The following is a 21,863-nucleotide window of genomic DNA, read 5'->3' on the forward strand; positions in this document are numbered from 1 at the left end:
GCTCACCTCTACATATCATAACACGGTTCTCCCCTCTCCTTTATCCCACCCCCAGCACCCCTCGTAATCTCCGTCCCATCGATTTGTCCCATAAAAGGTGTTTAATTCAATCAAGAAGAAAGTGAGTGCCTGTTTTTCTGGGTCCCTGTCGATAGCAGTATAATCAATTAGAGTGGGCCTGCACCATCCTCACTCCCGCTTACATTCATGTGTGCGTCTGCTCACTTTCTAAAAACTAAAGTACATTATCTGTTTTTGCTCTGCTTGTTCTACATGACTAATTCATTGTTTCATTTATGGACACATGAGTTTAGGAGCACATTGTAATAAAAGAGGTTTTAGTTGCGAACAATATAATTAAAATGATTAAAATTCTTAATATATTTATTTTTGAGGTGAATGTTGAAAGTTGACAAAGCAGCATGAGGTCAATAAAAAGTTTTAATTAGCAGCACAAACGGGAAATTTTTTAATAAAGTAGATGTCATTTCCTGCATTCTGGTGTATTTTAACGGGTTGCTTAAGATCTAGTTTTACTGATATCAGAAAACTATTCAATAAGTATTTTAGAGTGAATGATGGGCAGCAGGGCAGCACGGTGGCGCAACTGGTAGAGCTGCTGCCTCTCAGCGAGCAGGTCCTTGGTTCAAACCCCAGTCCAGGGGCCTTTCTGGGTGGAGTTTGCATGTTCTCTCCGTGCATGCGTGGATTTTCTCCAGGTACTCCGGTTTCCTCCCACAGACCAAAGACATGCATGTTAGGCTGACTGGTAACTCTAAATTGTCCCTAGGTGTGAGAGAGAGAGTGAATGGTTGTTTGTCTCGTTTGTCTCTATGTGGCCCTGTGATGGACTGGAGACCCGTCCAGGGTGTACCCCGCCCCTCGCACAGTGATTGCTGGACATGGGCACCAGCGACCCCCGTGACCCAAAATGGAATAAGCGGGTAAAGATAATGGATGGATAATAAAATTGGCTTCATTTCTGGGTAGTGGAAGTTATTTGTACCACCTCCTCCAACTATATTTTTGACCCCATTAACAGAGCAATTGGGGGTAGTTGGAAATACCCTCTATCTGTCCGTCCGTTCGTGCATGTTGTGAGCACATTAACTTGAAAAATAAGAAAGGTACCGACTTCCATTTTGGTGTGTGGCTGCATCTAGGTGTAGGAAAAGCTCCTTTAGGGACACACCAGTTTATGGCCATACCACCCTGAACATGTCCGATCTCATCTGATCTCAGAGGCTAAGCGGGTTGGGTCTGGTTAGTACTTGGATGGGAGACTGCTTGGGAATACCAGGTGCCATTAGTAGTCGGGGTGTGGTGGAACAGAGGTTAGAGAATGTGAGCCTGTGATCGAAAAATCTCTGGTTTTATCCCCCGGACCAACAGCATCAGAATATGGGTGAGAAAGGTGAAGCACCCCCTAATTTGTCCCACTCTGAGCCCTTGAGCAAGGCCCTTAACCTCCACCATCTGCTCCCCTGGGTGTCCTAGATGGCAGCTCTCTGCTCCACACAGAGAGATGTGGTAGCTCGGTGGTCTGTGGTTGTGTCAGGAAGGGCGTCTGGCGTACAAACAATTGTAAAGTCTTCAAGTGAGTTAGTTATCTGTGGTGACCGCTGTGGAAGGGAGCAGCCAAAAGAAGAAAATACTGTATGTAAACTGGATACCCCTACCATCTGAGGAGACTGTTTTATAGTTTAGTTATAGCCTAAAAGTATAGATTCCTCAAATGATTGGGGTGGCTTAAGGTTCGTCTATGATGACCAAGGCCACCAATGGCCACCCCCTGGCTCTGCCATTGCAACTGGTGGTGGATGAAATCCTACAGAATCTGTTCTCATACACAATATAACACTTGAATAGCTTGCACATCTTGTACCAACAACATTAAGGTTTACGGTTTACTTGCATTCTCTGTTCAATTCCAATTTAGAAAAACACTAATGTCTAAAACTATAAACATTTATTTCTCAAATCCTTCAGTGACAGGGTAAATCAGTGTACCCCTTCTTGTTGATGGTTTTACTTTCTATCAGGATTAATATAACCACTGATCTCAAAATGCAAGACGTTCCCATTATGAAAATTTAACTTAAATTACAAAATCACTATATGAATCAAAGTTTCATTGACCACAGGATTTCAACACAGAATGCAGGGACTGTGATTTATATGAGTGTGTGTTGTGTATTATTCACATATACAGCAAATCAACACACTTGACACCTCACCACTTGACAATAAAGGGAATAAAGGAATAAAAAGGTCCTATTCATCAAAATCTCTACCACCTCAGAAACTCTACCACCCAGTAAATTAAACAATATTTCATAATCACTCTGACAATAAGACAAGAGACAGCAATTTGGAGTTGATAGCTCCTTCTCAGCAGAGAAGCACACACACACGGATGCACATAATTATCAGAGCGGACATGCTCTGGAGGCCCAAGACACTCCCCGAGTACCTGCCCAATCAAGTGTCCAACAACAGACACCCACCCAGCCTTCATTTATCTTGTCTGTGAGTGTACGTATGTGTGTGTGCATGAAGCTAATTACCACCATGAACCGTCCCACACAGAGACCTAACCCAGACATAGTGGCGCTGTCCAGGGACAGGAGAGGAGGGTAATTAGCCTTCCATTATTACAACACACTGAACGGTGAGCCAGTGGGAGGGATGGGAGGTTGTGCTCCAGGACTTGTTTTGGGTCTAAGGACATTGTAGGAGGTCAGAGATGTGAAGATTAGTTAACAGCTGAGCTAAAGGTGGAACTGAGCTGAATTATAATAATTTTATTGCTTCAATCCCTCTACTTTTATAGAGTATGTCAGTGTTTGGTCAGATGTTTATTATTGTTAGTCCATCATGAAATGTAAAACCCATTTTCTTGTGTGTGTGTGTGTGTGTGTGTGGGGGGGGGGGGGTTCTGTTTGATAACAAAATATTTCATGAACCACGGATTTTTAATTAAACTAACAGAAACTCGTAAATTTATTTATAACTGATTAATGTTTGGCGTCAACTCAATTCAAGGGTTGCACAACAGCTACTTAACCTTAGAAAATGCAACAAAGGTTACAACTCAAGCCTACAACATGTTTGTTACAGTTGCAGGGCAACATTTGATATGTGACATCTGTGCTGCTGATTATCCATGCTGCTGATCTCTTGCCTTCATGCTGCTGTATTCATACCCATCTGCTCACTATAGACTCATGTTCAGGCTGCTGTTTAATATATCGTATTATTTTACATTTTTAGTGTTTAGTGTATATCTTTGATCCTTATATACTCTTTGTTTTTATACTTTATATTTTTGATATTTTGGGGTGTAACTGGGAGCTTGAGAACATTATTTTGTTCCACCTCATGTACCACGTGTGATGCAAATGACAATAAAGAACCTTGAACTTGCTACCAGTACTACCAGTTAGCATGAAATCTTGTTGATATTCCCTGGAACTGTATTGCTTTTTATGTCTGACCAAAACAGCTTTATCTTTTTGGTACCGCTTTACAATAAGATTCCCCTTATAGATGGCAGATAAATAGTTTATATAGATGTTATTAATTCCTCTACAAACACTTTATAAATCATTTAGAACTGCTTATTAAGCATTAATTAAGGGTGACAGAGAGACAAAACTGAGCAGTTTCTTGCCAAATATTGAGCCAAATCTGTTCACCTATATATATATTTCATCTAGAGTTGTTATATTAAACATTTCAGACTAAGTTACTACCTTGTAAGCTCAATAAGCATTTGTAAACCTATTTTTTTGCATATAATATTGTATTTTTTCACTTCATTTTAAGTATCTACAGCTAATATAATATCCTAAAAAAAAAGTTTACAAATGCTTGTTGTTCTTACAAGGTAGTAACTTAGTGTGAAATGTTTAATACAACAACTCTGGATGAAATATATAGGTGGCAAATTTTATTCACTATTTGGCAAGAAACTGCACAGTTTTGTCTCTGTCACCCTTAATTAATGCATAATAAGCAGTTATTAATGATTTATAAAGTGCTTATAGAGGAATTAATAACATATGTATGAACTCTTTATTAGCCATCTATAAGGGGAGCCTTATTGTAAAGTGGTACCAACTTTATAAGTTTTCAATATAAGATGAACCTGGTTTAAAACCAATAAATATTTGTTGAAGAGATTACAGACATTTAATTTGTTTTACTCACATGACAATGTCCATAAACCGTGCTACAAACAAAAATAAAACACACATTCCTTTTATTATAATGATTTCTCAAATGACATCCTAATTTTTCGCACAAAACGCTCAGACATATTTGTAGTGAGTATACTCGATAATTATCTGCTTGTCCCCTAATGTTTGCTCTGAATCGGTTGCCTGCATCCATTATTGTGTTTATAGAACAATTTTCATAATTGTGTTCAATTAAATAGTTATTGTACCTCTGCCTCAATGGAGAGTAGATAAAGGAGAGTATAACAAATTAGACATTATTCATTCACGACAGTTAATTACACAAACACAACTCTGCTTGGTTCTCCAAGAAATCTCCTATCTGCCAAGACCAACGCCACCATGGGGCCTTATGTGTGCTGCAGGAAATCGATGCAGGTGGATGGAAGTTGTTGCAAGAAAAATGCACAATTTCAAACTACCCATAAGAAGTTCTCCAACCTCTTGCTGGTCCAGCTGTTGTCTGGGGGTGTATAATCATGTCAAAACCTTCTATTCGCCTCTAAGAGTACCCCTAAAGCAGTTAGACGCCTCCCCCACACATGGTCCTGGGCATCATCATTTTCTAGCAACCATCCATCTTCGGCCTGCGATTAATTCTCTTCATTTCCAAGTGCAGGCCATAAATCCTGGCACACTTAATTAATTTCACGGCCAACGTGGGGCTCCCGTAAAGCGAGGATTGTTCTCGCAAAAGCCCATATTAATTATGCTATTTTACAGCCATCTCATTGAAGGCTGTGTTTCATCTTTCATAATTACATTTTCAACAACAGGGGCAACAAAAGGAGCGTAATTATACATTTGGCGGCGTACTCGCGTGTAATAAGTCACTGTTGGCGTCCAGTTCACGACGTAGCGTTGAAGTGTCGTGGCACAGTGCAGAGTTGCAGGATCTGCAGGATCAGTGTGAGCCTCTGTGTTTTACTACAGTTACAGTAACTGAGTTAAAGTGAGTGGACTACATAATGCAGAACATATTGAAAGCACGGCCTGCTGGTGGAAATTGTGCTGATGAAGTTAGAAGAGATTATCGTCACATTGAGGCTCTGGTGATCATCACTCTTCTGATGGAGCTAACTGGGTCTGTGCAGTTGAGCTTGTCAGCTGCTCTCCTGATGTTTTGGTGGCAGTGTCAGCCAGATGTGTTCTACACAAGTGTTTCTCAGATGTTTAAAAGCTGCTTATGGATCACACAGAGGCAACAGTGTGATTTTTCTTTCATGGTCCCCGCTGTTGCATTCTCCCACTGGTCTTTGCTGCGGGTCACCAAGTCATAAAGGGTGACGGTGCTTGTGTTAACAACCACCTACACACTCGGTCTGGTGTCTTGCCCTCCTCCCACACACTTTTTGAGCTGAGCAATAATAATATACTCAAACACATATGCTCGCCACACGAGCTGCCATAAGCATGCTGTGATGCATGAGCTGTCGTGGCGGCCTGGTTGGTGGTGAAGCTAATGCCGTGCTGGTTTAGTCTTGAGGATGGGGTGTCAACTGTCACAGACTTGTAGTTTTTTTAATTCTTAGCAATGCTAATATTATTATGAGTGAATACTGGATTAAGAAAAATCATTTATGAAGACAAAAGAACATTCTTAAACACAGACTTTGGTATTATATTTGTTAGGTTTTATTGCTGTTGGTTATTTTGAATCAAAAGGCATGAGATTAATGAAATGGTAGGGACTATTGGACAAGGGGTTCTGTGGAAAAAGGTCATGAACAATCAATTTCTTACCTGTTTTAGATAGCTCTTTAAATGGCATCAGTTAGAAGAAATACGTTTGGTTTTGACCAGAATAATGAGCTAACGGCTTGTTAAAGTGGGTTCAGCTTTTTCTGCATCTTCTTTCAGCTTTTCCCTTTTCAGGGGTCCCAACAGTCATCCTCCTCATCTCACTCTGTCCTCTGCATCCTCTCTCCTCACTCCAACTACCTCCATGTCCTCTCTAACTGCATCCATATATCTCCTCTTTATTTTTTTCCTGGCAGCTGCATTTCTAACATCCTTCTACCAGTATACCCACTGTCCCTCCTCTGGACATGTCCAAACCTTCTCAGTCTGGACACCTCTAACTTTATCTCCCAGTTGTTCAACCTGTGCTGTACCTCTGATGATCTCATTCCTAATCTTATCCATCCTTGTCACTCCTAAGGAGAACCTCAACATCTTCATTTTTGCCACTTCCAGTTCTGTCTCCTGTCTTTTTGTCCATGCCTCTATCTCCAAACCATAATGCTGGGTGAAATATCCTCTATTCATTTCAATTACTAAAAGAAGTCACACGAGGAGACGAGAAGATTTTTATCCAGGTTTTACTTGCAAGGGCAGAGTTCACAACAGGCTTACACAGATGCATCGTTGAAGCCTGGTCGTGAGAATCTGCATCGGACAGTGTGCAAGAGTTGTTTTTATAAAACCTTATCAGCTCTCGAATGGAGTGGAGTGGTGAAGGCTGCACAGAAATCTGTTGGAATCAGTCTCCCCACCATTACAGACATCTACACCTCCAGATGCAGGAAGAGGGCCACCTGCATCATGAAGGACCCCACCCACCCAGCACACACACTTTTTGCCCCACTCCCCTCAGGAAGGAGGTTAAGGAGCATTAAGTGTAGAACCACTAGACTGAGGAACAGCTTCTACCCTGAGGCTGTTAGACTCATGAATCTCTAACTAGAATAATCACTGTGAAAAACCATATCATGTTGCTGCTGATCTGTTTCATGTTGCTGCTGATCTGTTTCAATGTTGATGTGTTCATGCGTGCACATCTGCTCACAGACTCATGTTCATGTTTGTGCTGATGTTCAATGTTTTATGTTATGAGTGCTTAGTGTATATTTAGTTGATGTTTTTCTTAGTTCATATCTTAGATGTCATTACTGTTTTTCTTATACATTTTATTGTTGGATGTAACTGGGACCCTGTGTACATAATTTCGCTCCACCACATGTACCACATGAGGTGCGAATGACAATAAAGAAACTCTGACTCTCTGACTCTCTGACTCTGAATCAGTGTGACCTCGGCTGCACATGAAGACTCGTCTCTGAGAGGGAAAACAACTCTCTAAACTCACACACATGGTTCAGCATTAATTTAACATTGGTTGGTGATAGGGCAGCACGGTGGCGCAACTGGTAGAGCTGCTGCCTCTCAGTGAGCAGGTCCTTGGTTCAAACCCCGGTCCGGGGGCCTTTCTGGGTGGAGTTTGCATGTTCTCTTCGTGCATGCGTGGGTTTTCTCCAGGTACTCCGGTTTCCTCCCACAGACCAAAAACATGCATGTTAGGCTGATTGGTAACTCTAAATTGTCCCTAGGTGTGAGTGAGAGAGTGAATGGTTGTTTGTCTTGTTTGTCTCTATGTGGCCCTGTGATGGACTTGCGACCTGTCCAGGGTGTACCCCGCCCCTCGCACAGTGATTGCTGGACATGGGCACCAGCGACCCCCGTGACCCAAAATGGAATAAGCGGGTAAAGATAATGGATGGATGGCCATAACCATGGTAAATAACCATAGATTACTGTATAAATAACCATGTAAAGAAAAACTGATTCCAATGTAAAGATTTGTAAAATTAAGTTGTGTTAAGATGTAATCAGTCAAAATTGGTCATGGATCTACTCAGACTAGCCTTGAGCTTATCAGTGTGTCAGAATGAAGCTCTCAGGCTAAAGATCTCTCTGCAAAAGCTAAAACATGTGTCCGTAACACTCAAAATAACCTCACTTCAAAAGCTCTGGATCACTGCCATAAACAACAAGACAAATGAGTTTCAGGTCACTATCCTAAAATTACTTAAATGAGACATAACTAAAATAAGGTTTATCCCAGATGCGATGAGTTAAATGCAGAGAACCAATTTCCCCATTGTATGGGAACATATGACAACACATAGTACTTATAATACAGACAAAAAAAAAATGTTTTAAATTATTTATTTATTTTTTAAATTATGAAAATATTCAGGCAGCACGGTGGCACAGTTGGTAGAGCTGTTGCCTCTCAGCAAGAATATCACCATATTCAATCCCGGTTGGGGGGCTTTTCTTGGTGGAGTTTGCATGTTCTATTCGTGCATGTGTGGGTTTTCTCCAGGTACTCCGGTTTTCTCTCACAGACTTAAAGCATGCATGTCAGTCTGATTGGTAACTCTAAATTGTTCCTAGGTGTGAGTGAGAGAGTGAATGGTTGTTTATCGCTATGTGTCCCTGTGATGGACTGGAGACCTGTCCAGGGTGTCCCCCGCATTTCGTACAGTGATGGCTGGACGTGGGCACCAGTGGCCATCCATCCATCCATCCATTATCTTTACCCGCTTCTTCCATTTTGGGTCACGGGGGGTGCCCATATCCAGACATCACTGTGCGAGGGGCAGGGTACATCCTGGACAGGTGGCAAGTCCATCACAGTTTATGCAGACAGTGAAAGTAAAAGAAAAACCTACTTTGTGTGTGATGCTGTGCCCAGCCACCAGTTTCTCTTTAGAAAACCAAGAACACGTCCAGCTTTACAGATCACTTTATAGATGTTCAGATCAAATCTCGTGTTGTGCCCGTTATCTGAAGACAATAACCCTGAATTTGTGATAGGGACGTTGGTAATAACAGCTGCCTGGCTGACCTGAGAGTGCAGCTGTGTCGCCTCTGATCAGTGGCGTCACAGTCCACTGCCAGATAGTCCTTTCACTTCCTATTAGGCTCCTCAGACTGAGAGTCTGCACCGTGGCAAGGGCCATAAGTCCTGTGACAGCGACCTTGAACAAGTGTGTGTGTTCATCCATGTGCAACAATTACCAGCATCTTTGGCTGAGTGTTTTGTCTGCGATATCTCTTCCCTTCCCCTCCACTTCTTTCTTGTCAAGGCCATCGGTGATCAGTGGAGGTTAAAAGTTACAAATCACCCCTCCTCCCCCAAGCTCTGCCCTCCAACCTCCCCACCTTGCTCGTCTGACTGTCCTCATCCAGGCACTGGCCTCTAGGGGGGCCCCGAGGTCTCATTCATATTTAGAGTTGTGGCTCCTGTTGGGGGTCTGCAGGGGATTAAAGGCAACAGAGGGCAATTACTCCTCTGCTTTAATTGGCATTATCATTTTAACAGGTTGACAGAGATGGATCACCAAGAAGGACCGTGCTACAGTATACTGTCAGCACTGGAGCAGGGCGAAGGGAGGTGTGGGGGGGAAACAGGAGGAGATGGTGTCTGGCTGGTGTGCATGTGGAGGAGAAGTATGTGTAGGTGGAAAAAGGAAATAAATGTAATACATTTGATGTAAACACCAGCTGAACAACTTGAACAAATAACTCCAATTAACAAGAAACATCTGTAAGGAAGGGAGGCGGAGCCTCTGCAAGTCTGCTCCTCGTAAATGTTAGCATGATTTGATGCCTTTATGTGTGCAGTGTGGAAGGGCAGGGGAAGGAGGTGAGGTGTGTTAATGTAACCCTGTGTGAAGCCTAGCAAAGGCCTAACAAGCATCATAGCCACGGCTCCATAACTCAGGTTCTGTAAAGCTGTCAGTGGAATGAAGAAGCCCTTATTATAGGTGCTCTACTCGTGCAAAACACTAGTCTTCTGCCTGGGGCCAGCACCAGCAGATAATTTTAGCTTAGTGAATCATCTTCAAAGTCAGAATCACACATTTTCAGCTTAGTGGCTACACTTTTTACATTGTCTTTCCTCTTTTTTGTATTTATTTATTCAGGCTCGCTGATCTTCCTTCATGGAGATCCTCTTGATGTCTAGAGGTAAAATCAGACAACATGCTACTGAAACACAGTCATGAAAATCGATCATCCTGAATTATGTTTCCATGTATTGATCATTATTTATCTATCTCTTTCTGGCATCCCAAAAAACTTATGAGCCCTACAATAAAACAGAAATGATGGAAGCAGCTGAACTGGTTGGAGGAAGAGTAGAGCTTCACTTCCTGTCTCTGTATAAGAAAAGTATTCACTTGAAGGGAATATTGGAGTCTCTTTCTTTCCCTTTCCCTGATATGAAAAATGAAAACTATAAGGGAGACAATAATAAAAATAGCAGTATGAGTGGACAGGCCAGAGCAGTCCATTACTCACAGCTGCTTTGGGCTGCGTGGTAAAAATGTGCTGCTCACTGCAAAAGCATGCATCACCGCCGGCCCAAAACAAATGGGCTGTCTCCAATGTATTTACCTCCAATTGTTCAAGCTTTTGGTGGGGGAGCTACAGCTTGTCCAGACAGCTCAGGCCTGTCCATCTGCAGGACATGAGAGTGGCTTATTTTAAAAAAAGAGATGTACAAGATGCTCTGAATGACAACATGGAAAACAAATGGTCAAGATAAAAAAAAATGTGTTGGGGTGGGAAAGGAGGGAGATCTAAATCTGTTACGATCTATAAGTCTTCTGTTGAAACAAAGCTCAACAGAGTTGGAAAAGATTTATTTATTTGCTTATGAATTTCAGCTTCGCAATGATTTATTTAGAGATAAATGGCAAACATTTGTTAGTATCAGCTTTTTAATGCAACCAATTGCTGCAATTTGCTCACAAAAATGCCTGCAGATTAAATATTTTCCCAGAATAAGCAACCTCATAATGAATTATAAATAAAATGAGATCAGCGAAACACAGAATGAAGCTGTTAAAAAGTTAATTCAGATCTTTTGAAGTAAGATTCTTTAGAAATGTAAAGAATATCATCTTACCTGTTGTAGATAGCTCTTTGAATGACCCAAGTCTGAAGACAAATAGTTTAATTCTGACCGTATTATTGAGCTAATGTCTATTCCAACACAAGCTCAGACCAGTCTTAAATATATTACAATCTCAAAAACTTTCAATCCGTTCATAAAAAAATATTTTATCAACCTTCACATCACTGTTAGTTTGGTATTTTATTGTTGTTCAAACTGATGTTACTCCTAGAAGTACCCACAAAGTATTAGCTGCTGCCTCTATTCATGCTCACAAATGATAAAATCCCATTTAAATAACTAAGCAATGCAAAATGTACAGCACTGTAAACACTGTTAAAATAAAGTTTGCATGAATAGCTTGTGTGATTTGAATTGTTTACAAACAGCAGCAAAAACCCAACCCTTGTAGCCCCATTATGAAAAAAACTATTTCGCCAAACTGAGGTCATTTAATGATCTACAACAGGTAAGATACTAATTGTTCTGAAGCTATTCATAAAACTTTAAACAGAGAGTCTGGGACAGATGGAAATATGCCTGTGCAAGGTAACTTGTAAAGTATTTTACAGTTTTAGTTTATAAAAAACAGTAATTTATTATTTGCAATTTGTTAAAGAAAATTACAGCAAAGAGTTAGGTTATTATTTCCATCATACAGGTATATGTCTCTAAACAGCCAAATCACTGACCTGAAAAGAAAAGCACATCCTCCTGGAAGTTGTTATTTGTGTTGAGGTGTGTTTTAAGGAGTTTAATTTCTACAGATGTGTTTGTTTTCTCTGTAAAGTCACTGATGTTGGGTAGGGAGTTGACAAAAGGGTGTTTATGTGTAAAGAGAGCAGAGGAGACGGAAAGAGTGAGAGGAGTAGGAATCACACATTTAACACTCCCCCACTGTATTTTACAGATTGAAGTTAAACCGTGTTGTTGTGCCTGGAGCCTCTCTGATGGAGGCTAATCGTTCAACATGGCTGAATATTTGGGGCCCTTATCTTTCTATTCCTGATCATTCTGAGATTAAACGGCCAATGAGAAGAGCAGCAGACCCCTGCAGAGCTCGAGGCTGGGACGTGAGCCAGCCTCGTGGTGCAGCTTTACAGCTCAGCGTTTCCCATTCTCTGCTGTATTACAGCTGTGCTTAATGACAGAGCCCCACGTTCAAACAGCCCTCCTGATTAAGATGGCTCCCCACTCTGCTCCTGTTAATCTCCGGCTCGCTCGTTAGTTGGGATGGCTGCAGTAATGATAAGTAGTTTACAATATGTTGCTCTGGCATAATCGGCCTCCTGTCATCCTCTTGTGATCCAGCCTGTAGCTTTTTTCCACACCGCCCAGCTGAAAGACAGCACATTGAGACTATTGCCACGATTAGGAGGAACACATAGACATGTTTCCCTTCATGCTGATCCTTTAGTATGTCATGCGACTCCTGGTAACGAGAGCATCAAATAACATGCTGCAAGGCATGAGAATCATTGTCACCTTCTCTATACAGTGAAACTGAAGACTGGCTCCATCTATAAACTGCATTAATACCTCAGAGCACCAACTCCTGTAGGTTGGACGTGTGTAAAACGAGGTAAACTGCACAAAACATAATAAAACGAACAAAGCTAAAGGGAGTAATGAAAGGGGAATTGGGGAGCAGGGAAGATGAGAGCGAGAAAGAAACAGAGATGGTTCTTTAATTTATATGGGGAGTGGGAGAGAGTGGCAGTGATACATGGCTTTGTTAGTCAATTGATAAAGGAGAGGAAATTTCTAAAAAACATTCATCACCGAGAGATACGACCACCATACATCACCTATTTGCAAACAACGAGGGCTAATATTTATTCCTGGGAGGAACAGGATGACCTCTACAAACACACACACACACACACACACGGTGTCAGCTAATTAAGCCAAAAGAACAGACCTTAATTAGAAACTGAAAACTGGAGATCACCCCAAAAAATGCAGCCTTTTATTGCAAATGCTTTTGTGCTGTTGTTTTATGGTGATTCTTTATGTAAACACAGATACATGTTTACCACACACACACACACACAGGTTTGTTTTGCTATCTTTATGGGGCCTTTGCATTGACTTCCATTCATTTTTCATTCATTTCTATAGCCTAACCATGACCTTTATCCTTAACCTAACCATTACCAGTACATACCTAACCCTAAACCTAACACATCCTCAATTCACACCTTAGTCCTAAACCTAGCCCCTAACCCACCAACGGGACTTCTTCTTATGGGGCCCGGGCTTTGGGCCCCATAAGGAGCAGTTGGTCCTCACAATGCAGTATAAGTTGGAAAAATGGGCCTCACAAAGTAGCATAAACAAGGACACACACACACACACACACGCTATTGGAGCTGAGGAGGCCTAGATAAAGTGAAGATGAATCTGCTGGCCCTACACTGAGGTGACTGTTGTTGCTAAAGCCTAAATGTCAGGGAGAAAGTGTCCAAGCAAGAACACACACACACACACACATACACTTTCACTGTTTCTCTGTAATATATCGGATGCTGAATGCTTCTGATCCATCGCTGCAGGTAGAATCTTTCATCCTTCCCCTTGTTCGGTTGACATTGTGCGGGGGACACTTTTAAATTGTCAAAGCTGAAATTTAATCATTTAATCCCCCGTGATTGATCATTAGGTAAAATGCTCGACCCACAAATCCCCCGCCACCCCTCAGTGCCTCGCAGGCAGCCTGTTACAGAGGGAGGGTGGGAAGCAAAAGGCACATTTTGTAAAATAAATAAAGAAATAAAGAACTTTCCAACCCCCTGCATGCAGTTTCTAATTCAACAAACAAGCAAATAAATAAGTGTGTAAATAAGCATGGTTTCTAGGTGTGTGTGTGTGTGTGTGTTGTATTGGGGGCGTCTTTGTTGCGACTCATAGTCCAGATGGATGACTTGTACAGGGGAGTGTATTTATTTTGCGGAGAGGCGACATCGGGAGATTTGTTATTCCCTGGCGTTGCCGAGTTTTTCACATTGCTCCACATCCCTGGGACCATATTTCATCCCCACACCCCCAATCCCCAAACAGATTTATTTACAGGCTCTCTTCCTGTACATACCCCCCCATCACCACCTCCACACACACACACACACCCATTCCAGCCCACGCATAGATTCTGCTACACACTCATGCACATAAACAGACACGTCCTGCACTGAGGAGCAGAAACACCTTATGAGATATCAAATGTATGAACACACAAAACACACACATTTGTTTTGATATCTCTGTAGTCGATTATGCTTGTTCCTGTTGGCAGTGAAGCTGTTCAACATGTTTTCTTTTTAACGCTCTTGTTTGGGTTCACAGTTTTATAACTGCTCCTCTTCAACAACAAAAAAAAAGAAGTAAAGAACAAAACTAGCGGGGGATGCAAACACAGCTGGAAACATTCATCAGTGCATGAAACAAATTATTTGGCTAAATTCTTCATTTGTCAACAACTATTTTACAAGAGATTTTTTTTTTTAATGCTCCTTTTAAGTTTTAATAATATAAAACACATCACATGCTGTATTTGTCTCTAATTTTAATGCTGGAGAGTCAAAAAATGTATTTGTTCATATTTGTTTACATCAAAGCTTTTGTTGCTTCCTTCACAGAGAAACCACACGAGGACAGGTTTGGTTTATTGGTCATGTGCAAAAATCATCACAAGGTCAACAATGCAATGAAATGCTGAGGACGAGAAGAACCGTCTCACCAAAAAAGAAACAACAAAGTGTTGCACTCATACCTGTAGCGTGGGTGTGCAGTGTAAACACAAAATAAGTTAAAACAAGAACAACAGGAACAAAAAAAGATTGAGTCCAAGTGGAGCTCCCATCAGTGCGGACATACTGCGGCGCTCGTGACATCACACCATGAACCCATGAACTTCATATGTGGAAATTAAATTAAATTAATGTGACAAACAGTATGTGTGACATACGCATGTGCATTGTTGGATAAAATATCCTCTGTTCGTTTTACTTACTCCAAGCAGCCACATTCGAGGACAAGAAGATTTTTAACTGGTTTTACTTGAAAGGTTCAGATTTTCACCACAGGCTACAGATGTCCAGAAGTTCTACATGCATGAGCCCAGTCACGAGAATCTGCCACAGGCAGCGTGTGAGGCTTGTTTTTATAAGCTTATCGTCTCTCACAGCTCACATGCAGACACTGATGACCTCAACCATCCAGCTGTACATGTAGGATCAATTAATCTCTGCCAAGTCAAACACATGGTTCATGGGCATTTAACAATTTCTGTCATAGTAGTTAAACCTGGACCAAAATCCTGACATGCATGACATGTTTCTTGTGTAAATTGGGAACAGAAAATGTGAATCTCGTGTGAAAAATCACATTTTTACATGTGATATCATGTTAAATGAACATGTGAAACATGGAATTTAGAAAGATTTTCTACGTATTTGTGGGATCACATCTGGTCTCATGTTGGGTTTTTTTCCCTGTAGGGGTAATTAGATATGTTTAAAATAGTTGTCCAATATTTGTTGAATTTAATATTTCATAGGCACATTTTTTGCACTCTTGCAAATTCTGAGTTAGAAACTTTAATTGTGAGAATGTTAACTTTTGTTGGGAGTTACTGGTTTAATAATATTTAAAGTTTATATTTTAAATGCACCTCAGATTAAGATTAAGACTCTTGTGTCATAATAACAGCAATAAAATTTGAAGCCTTCACAAGTTCTGATTAACGAACACCAACAATTGTGATTGATCCTAAACACTAATAGCAATTTAATTGTGAAATCATCAAAATTGCTGTGAACATTGGTTTCTGATTCCTGCACAATTATAAACTCTGAATGAAAACTTTTTTGTTTTTGTTATTTTGTGGACCTTTGGCAACCTATAGTTGCTGGTACTATAGTAAATATCTACAATTTACTGAAATTACAAAATTGTTCTAGAGTCGTGCTGCTCAAGTGGCTCCATGTTGGAGCAGCTCTGTTACTTTCATTATGAGATATTTGAAAACTTTATATTTTTTCTGGATGTAAATTGCTTTTTTATGGTTATTTCCTCTGGTATCAGATGTTATGCAGCTGGAAGGATTTTTATTGAAACTTTTTTTTACTTTTGGACGTTTGTTCTGATGCGTAACCATGGCAACAAGGTGTTTTTTTTTCCCCCATCCATCTATTATCTTTTACCCGCTTCTTGCTTTTCGGGTCAAGGGGGTCACTGGTAACCATGTCCAACCATCGCTGGGCGAGAGGCGGGAGACACCCTGGACAGGTCTCCAGTCCATCACAGGGACACATAGAGACAAACAACCATTCACTCTCTCACTCACACCTAGAGACAATTTAGAGTTACCAATCAGTCTAACATGCATGTTTTTGGTCTGTGGGTGGAAACCAGAGTACCTGGAGAAAATCCACGCATGCACAGAGAGAACGTGCAAACTCCACCCAGAAAGGTCCTTGACTGGGATTTGAACTGGGGCGACCTGCTCGCTGAGAGGCAGCAGCTCTACAAACTGCACCACCGTGCTGCCCTGTTTTTTAATTTTTTTGAACAACTGGGAACAGCTGATTAACATCTCAAAGCTCAAAATTTGACTGGACTGGAGATGAAACAGTGAAGTCAGCTACAAGAAGAAGGGACAGAGCAGATTGTACTTCTTGAGGAAGCTGAAGTCCTTCAGTGTTTGCTGCAAGATGCTGCATATCTTCTATCAGTCTGTTGTAGAGAGTGCCATCTCTTCTGCCATCATCTGCTGGAGTAGCAGCACCAGAGCAAGTGACTTAAAAAAGCTCAACAAGCTCATAAAGAAGGCTGGCTCAGTTCTGGGGACTCCTCTACAACCTTTGGAGATGACTGTACAAAGAAGGATTCTTCATAAAATGAAGAACAGTATAGACAACCCTCAGCATCCTCTTCATCAGACCGTCATACAACAACAGAGTGTCTTCAGTCAGAGGCTTCTTCAGATAAGCCAGACCACTATAAGAGATCCTTCCTGCCCACATCCATCAGCATCTAGAACAACTCATTAATGAAACCAGGATGATGAGTTACAACATTTAATTTCCCTGTGGGATTAATAAATATGTTTGAATTTAACTGAATTTAACATAGTGTGAAGAACAAAAACAGCTTTTTGATTAAACAATTTAAATGTCATATTTAAAGCTTCATAGCATGTTTAAGTGTTCATGCAGGAAAAAAAAAAAAAGTAAAATCCCTAAACTGTGTAAGCAAAGTAAACATGCTGGGATTGAGCATGCACCTACTGAGGCAGCTTACTTTGCAAGGAGTAAAATTTAGCTAAAAAAAAAAAAAAAAGTAAAAAAAAAAAAAAGGCAGAAAGAAAACCAACTCCTTCCTCTCCTTGAGTGAATCCTTTTAGTATCTCAATAAAAAAGGAGTTTTTGGTGAAATGCCAGACTCTCTGCTAAAACATGAATAACACAAAGGTGTGTGCACAGGGGCCAGTGTAGCTGTGTTGCAAGGTGGAGGATGTTGGGGTTTCTCTGCCCCGGGTCTCTCCCTATCTGTGTGAGTAATGATTCAGACTGCCAGCGTGGTGGTGTTGTCCCATCTATAACCATTTGCACACAGCCGCACATACAAACAAACACGCACACGCAGAACATTAATCAGACAGGAAGCAGGCCAGGTAGATGGACACAGCAGCAGGCAGGGTTCATCCATCCAGTCCTAAAGCAGACACGCTGTAAACACACAGCGAGAGGCTGGGCCTCGCTGACGGGCTCACAGGGGGAAAATATTTAGTTTTCAAAAACCAGCACGAGCTCACAGGGTGGTTTGTTCCTCCTCAAATGTTTTATCAGGAGAAATCCTTCAAGGATAACCAGTTTATCTACAGCACATTCATCTGCAGATTTACAATCACCGTTGTCAATTACCATATTTTTCAGACTATACGTTGCACCAGATTATAAGGTGCATTAAGTGAAACAAAACAATCAGATAAGTCAAACTTGATTCAACTCATTCACAATAACCACATAAAATCCATTTGAGGTCATTAAGCACAACCAGAATGAATATATAAGACGCACCGGATTAAAAGGCTCACTGTCGACTTTTGAGAAAATTAAAGGATTTTAAGTGAACCTTATAATCCGAAAAATACGGTATCTTCTCAGATGCTCCACTCTCATACGACAGTGTGCAAAACTTTTAAACCATTTCCTTGTTACTTTAAATTTTGCTAAAGATTCAAACCTTCTTGTAAATTTGTGGTCTTGATCAGCACTTTTTTATACTTTCTTGAGATCTTTCAGTTGCTGCGTTTTCATTCATGCTCTGTTTAATGTCTGGTCCTGACAGTGTATTATTGGGTGGTGTTTCCTTTAAATGGGGAAAATGGACAAGTGGAGGACAAAAGAACTGAACATCGTCTTTCTGCATCAGATGGACCGGATCTGAAAGTCATGACATTAAGAAGCAAAAGGAAAAACCCAAAGACGACACAGAACATGAGATGTTTAGTTTTCAGTTGTATCACTTTCAACTCAAAGCATTTTGTTGGGGCTAAAATACTGTTTAATGCCTGTCTTACGGAGTTATTATGTGTATTTTTATAAATGTGACTCAAACAAATAATAAATATTTGATAGGCTGTTGGCAACAAAGTTCCTAAAGATAAAAGTTAGAGGTGATCTCTTGCCATGTTGTCTGTTATAACACTATCCGGTGAGTTTAGAGCCTTTTTAACATCTAAATCATTTATAAATCAGAGCTAAGTGGCATAAGATATTAAAAAAATATTTATTTTAGAAAATGGTCAGTTACTGGACTGAAGATAAGATAAAGCAGCTGAAGCCCAAAGAAAGCTTTAAAATATGTTCTGAAAGACTGCAGAGATTTTACTTAGACCACTTTAAAAGATTACAAGAAAGTCTGACTGCTGAGGAGCAAAAATATAAAGAGACGAAGAAGACTTTTGCACAATACTGTACTCCCAAAAATTGTAATTTAGAAAACCTCCAATGGGCAGCACGGTGACGCAACTGGTAGAGCTGCTGCCTCTCAGCGAACAGGTCCCTGGTTCAAATCCCTGTCCGGGGGCCTTTCTGGGTGGAGTTTGCACGTTCTCTCCGTGCATGCGTGGGTTTTCTCCTGTTACTCTGGTTTCCTCCCACAGACCAAAAACATGCATGTTAGGCTGATTGGTAACTCTAAATTGTCCCTAGGTGTGAGTGAGAGACTGAATGGTTATTTGTCTCGTTTGTCTCTATGTGTCCCTGTGATGGACTGGAGACCTGTCCAGGGTGTCCCCCATCTCTCACACAGGGCTAGCTGGACATGGGCACTCAGGGAAAAGGAAGAAGTGGGTAAAAGATGATGGATGGATGGATGGATGGATGGATGGATGGATGGATGGATGGATGGATGGATGGATGGATGGATGGATGTTATACCTGCTTCAGCTGGTGGAAACTTGGTTGCCTACACAGGTGTGCAAGATGACCATCATGGGAGAGACAAAAAACAAATTACAAACAGGCCATATTTAAAGCTTGTTAGTTATCAGCAAACTGCCAGGATAAATAATTCAAATTCAATTCAGTTTATTTATATAGCGCCAAGTCACAACAAAAGTCATTTCAGGGCACTGAACAGAAACATTCATATAAAAATAATAAGTTAACACTATTTATCTGAGGAGCAGACTGCTTTGAGTTTAACTCCATCACAGAACTCTCATTTTGAGCAAGCATGAAGGTAACTGTGGAAAGGAAAAACTCCCTCATGAGGAAGAAACCTTTAGCAGAACCAGGCTCAGGACAAGCGGCATCTGCTTTGACCAGCTGGGTTTGAGAGGAACAGATACACAATAGCAGGTCAAGAATCACTTGTTAAGATAGAAATATTATCAAATGAAAACTACAGAATTTTAACAATTAATTTAAGGAAATTAGGTCAATTTGTCCTCTAGTAGTCTAAGCTTAAGGCAGCATAACAAGCCAACCATAACTATAGGATTTATCAAAAAGGAAAGTCTTAAGCCCAGTCTTAAAACTGGACAATGAGTCAGCCTCATGGACAGAAACTGGAAGTTGGTTCCACAAGAGAGGAGCCTGATAACTGGAAGATCTTCCTCCCATTCTGCTTTTGGAAACTCTAGGACCCACAAGTAAACCTGCAGTTTGAGAGTGAAGTGCTCTGTTAGGAAAATATGGAACAATAAGATCTGTAATATAAGATGGAGCTAGGCTGTTGAGGGCTTTGTAGGTTAGAAGTAAGATTTTGAATTCCTTTCTGGACTTGACAGGGAGCCAATGGAGAGAAGCTAAAACTGGAGAGAGATGATCTCTCCCACTAACTCCAGTTAAGACTCTGGCAGCAGCATTTTGGATCAACTGAAGACTTTTTAAAGAAGTATTAGGACATCCAGATAATAAACCATTGCAATAGCCCAGTCTAGACGTGACAAATGCATGAACCAGTTTTTCTGCATCATTTTTAGATAAGATGTTTCTAATTTTAGTGATATTACGCAGGTGGAAGAAGGTGGTTCTAGTAACATAAATGTAGGGGATACAATACATGTCCAGATCAAAAATAACACCAAGATTTTTAACATTAGAGCTGGAGGACAGATTAATGCCATCCAAGGAGTGTGAAAGACTGAAAAATGTATTCCTAAGATGCTCAGGTCCAAAAACTAAAGCCTCGGTCTTGTCTGTGTTAAAAAGCAGAAAATTTAGAGTCATCCAGGTTTGTATGTCTTTAAGACATGCTTGTAGTCTAAGTAGCTGATTGGATTCATTGGGTTTCATTGACAAATATAACTATGTATCATCAGCATAACGATGAAAAAGTATTCCATGTGGTTTAATAACATTACCTAATGGAAGCATATACAAGGTAAAGAGTATTGGTCCAAGCACTGAACCTTGAGGAACTCCATGACTAACTTTGGTGTATGATGAAGATTCATTATTTCCATTTACAAATTGGAATCTATATGATAAATATGATTTAAACCAATTTAGAGCCGTTCCTGTAATTCCAATATCATATTCAAGTCTCTGTGGTAGAGTATTATGATCAACTGTATCAAATGCAGCACTGAGATCTAACAGGACCAGTGTAGACACCTGTCCATTGTCAGAGGCCACGAGAATATCATTAGTGACTTTCACCAGTGCAGATTCGGTACTGTGGTGAGCTCTAAAACCTGATTGAAACTCTTCAAACAGATTATTTTTTTGCAGATCATGTAACTGACCAGCAACTATTTTCTCTAGAATTTTTTAGAAGAACGTTAGATTAGATATAGGTCTATAGTTAGCTAGAATTCCTGAGTCAAGGTTATGTTTCTTAAGTAAAGGTTTAATTACAGCCATCTTAAAGCACTGTGGTATGTAACCATTTAGAGACAAAGGGAGACATCCAGGACATAGTTATTAATTAAGGGAAATATGTCTTTGAATAGTCTGGTTGGGATGAGATCTAGCAGACATGTGGATGGTTTGGATGAAGCTATTATTTTTGACAATTTAGAGAGAGATCAACAGGGCAAAGTCCAAACATAAATCAGGTTTCTAGTGACATTTTTAATGTTGTCTCATCTGACACAGAACCAGAAGCAATACTAGGAATGTTGGTTTGAATTGTTTCCTTAATTGAAACAATGTTATTTATAAAGAATCTCATGAAGTCATCACAGCTTATAGTTCTAGGGATACATGAATCAACAGAGAAATGATTTTTCATTAGACTGGCTATGTTACAGAAAAGGAACCTGGGGTTATTTTTATTCTTATAAATTAAAGATGCATAATATAAAGTTCTAGCTTTACAGAGTGCTTTTTACCAATCCATGTTGATTTGAAAACTCTATATTATCTCTAAATTGGAGTTGTGTTTTTTTAATATCACAATGTGGAAGTCTTTCAGAAAGC

The 21,863-nt window shown here is 40.4% G+C and overlaps 1 pseudogene; it reads left to right on the plus strand.

The window, feature by feature from the left end:
• The first annotated feature begins 1,194 nt into the window (after positions 1-1,194).
• Positions 1,195-1,312, plus strand: LOC119417819 (annotated as a pseudogene).
• Positions 1,313-21,863: the final 20,551 nt, after the last annotated feature.

Source organism: Nematolebias whitei, chromosome 11 (genome assembly GCF_014905685.2).
Source record: "Nematolebias whitei isolate Nwh7 chromosome 11, NemWhi1, whole genome shotgun sequence".
Lineage (NCBI taxonomy): Eukaryota > Metazoa > Chordata > Actinopteri > Cyprinodontiformes > Rivulidae > Nematolebias > Nematolebias whitei.